The sequence below is a fragment of the Engraulis encrasicolus genome, chromosome 10, assembly GCF_034702125.1.
Source record: "Engraulis encrasicolus isolate BLACKSEA-1 chromosome 10, IST_EnEncr_1.0, whole genome shotgun sequence".
In the NCBI taxonomy this organism is placed as follows: Eukaryota; Metazoa; Chordata; class Actinopteri; order Clupeiformes; family Engraulidae; genus Engraulis; species Engraulis encrasicolus.
The window spans coordinates 29,135,519-29,138,018 of NC_085866.1; the positions used below are offsets into that span (position 1 = coordinate 29,135,519).

The window sequence follows — 2,500 nt, forward strand, 5'->3', positions numbered from 1 at the left end:
TGGACCTATGCCAAATACTGTCTACTTTTTGCCAATTCCATTGTCGACTATGTTACCATTAAATCGTTAAAAACGAATTCCTCTCTCTGAGTCTTAATGGCTGAACTGTTGCTCTGAGTCTGAGCCTCTGACCACTGGAAACAACTTACCCACCACCACCAGCCACTCCTCCCACCCTCCCAAACCTCATTCGACCACAACCATCACTGACTATCACCTCTGAACAAGTCAGAGGGGTACTGAAAAAACTAAAATCCAAGGCAGCTGGCCCTGATGGCATTTGTGCAAGACTGCTCAAGACATGTGCTGAGGCATTAGCTGAGCCATTACATCACCTGTACAATAGGAGTCTGCAGGAAGGAAAGGTCCCCACCATGTGGAAAACATCATGCCTGATACCCGTCCCAAAGAAAGCACACCCCAAGGAACTCAACGATTACAGACCGGTTGCCCTCACCTCACATCTAATGAAAACATTCGAACGGGTGCTGCTGCGCTACCACCTCAAGCCCCAGGTACGACACGCACTGGATCCTCTGCAGTTTGCCTACCAAGAGAACGTGGGAGTGGAGGATGCTATCCTGTATCTCCTCCACAGGATACATTCTCACTTGGACAAGGGTGGCTGTGCTGTGAGAATCATGTTTTTTGATTTCTCCAGCGCTTTCAACACTATTCAACCACTGCTGCTGAGAGATAAACTGGTGCAGATGGGAGTGGAGCCTGGCCTGGTGACCTGGATCACTGACTACCTCACGGAACGACCCCAGTTTGTAAGGATGGGTGACATCACATCTGAGACAGTGGTGAGCAGCACAGGAGCGCCACAAGGAACGGTGCTTTCCCCCCGTACTGTTCACTCTGTATACGACAGACTTCAGCTACAACTCTGCAACATGCCACATGCAGAAGTTCTCAGACGACACTGCAATTGTGGGGTGTATCAGAGATGGTCAGGAGGAGGAGTACAGGGACTGGTTGACGACTTTTGTGGGATGGTGTCAAAACAATCAGCTGCACCTGAACACCACCAAAACCAAGGAAATGGTAGTTGATTTCAGGCGCTCCATCCCACCCTTGTGCCTGTCTCTATTGGGGGAGAGAAAGTGGAGACTGTCAGCACTTACAAGTACCTAGGAATGCACCTCGACAATAAAACTGGACTGGTCCACAAACTCAGATGCACTCTACAGGAAAGGCCAAAGCAGGCTCTATTTCCTCAGAAGGCTGAGGTCCTTCAATGTCTGCAGCCGACTTCTGCTTATGTTCTACCAGTCTGTCATGGCCAGCGTGCTCTTCTTTGCTGCGACGTGCTGGGGAGCAAGCATCAGGAAGAGAGATGCTGGACGCCTTGACAGACTGGTGAGGAAGGCGGGATCAGTGGTGGGCATGGAACTGGAGACACTCACCTCAATAACCGAGAGCAGAACACTGAGCAGACTAGACTCTATTATGGACAATCAGCATCACCCCCTTAACGCCACCTTCACTAACCAACTGAGTCTGTTCAGCCACAGACTCCGTGCTTTCACCTGCAGGACTGACAGACTAAGGAAGTCCTTTGTCCCATGGGCAATTCAGCTGTTTAACAACACACAGAAGGACACTAAGAAGAACATCATCATAGGGGACTGGACTGCCTGAGATGCCAGAGCTGGCCCAGCCCGGGAAACCTCTTGGTGTGTGTGTGTGTGTGTGTGTGTGTGTGTGTGTGTGTGTGTGTGTGTGTGTGTGTGTGTGTGTGTGTGTGTGTGTGTGTGTGTGTGTGTGTGTGTGTGTGTGCTGTCCAATAACTGCACTAAGGAACTTTTGACCCTTGACCACTGGACATACTTACTTGTTTTTCCTGCTTACCACAAGCAAAGACTGTGATCGGTCGGAGCTGGCCCAGTTACTGGGGAACCTCTTTGTGTGTGTGTGTGTGCGTGTGTGTGTGTGTGTGTGTGTGTGTGTGTGTGTGTGTGTGTGTGTGTGTGTGTGTGTGTGTGTGTGTGTGTGTGTGTGTGTGTGTGTGTGTGTGTACTTGCCTTAAACACTTACCTGTACTTTACTGTGACATTGTAAGAATGTTCAACCCCTATCATACTCTGTACACTGCCTACTTCTACATACTATACTATATCATAGATGTATCCATCAACACTTGTTGTCTACCTTAACTGACAGAGTACGTTTTTTTTTTTTTTTTTCTCTGCTTTGGTCTATCCCAACTCACAGAATGTCTTTTTGCACAATTACCTTTTCTACATTTATCTCTATTATTTTATTTTATTTTCCCCACCCTGATGACTATTCCTGTGTTTATTTTTGTCTTGAAATGTCCATGTGGGCTTTTGTGTATTTGTGTATTTATGTAAGCTACTGGATACCTGAATTTCCCCCTGGGGATCAATAAAGTTACTCTACTCTACTCTACTCTACTCTACACCAAAGAGTACTGGTGGTCCCCTTTGGATCAGAGTCAGAACCGTACGGTTCACACTCTTGGCACAAAGAAGAC

General features: G+C 47.8%; 1 protein-coding gene across 10 annotated transcripts in view; it reads right to left on the minus strand.

Annotated features, from left to right (window-relative positions):
• The window catches only part of scube3 (signal peptide, CUB domain, EGF-like 3), a 124,885-nt gene that overhangs the window by 40,593 nt on the left and 81,792 nt on the right, over positions 1 to 2,500 (minus strand). The gene's annotated exons all lie outside the window — the stretch shown is intronic.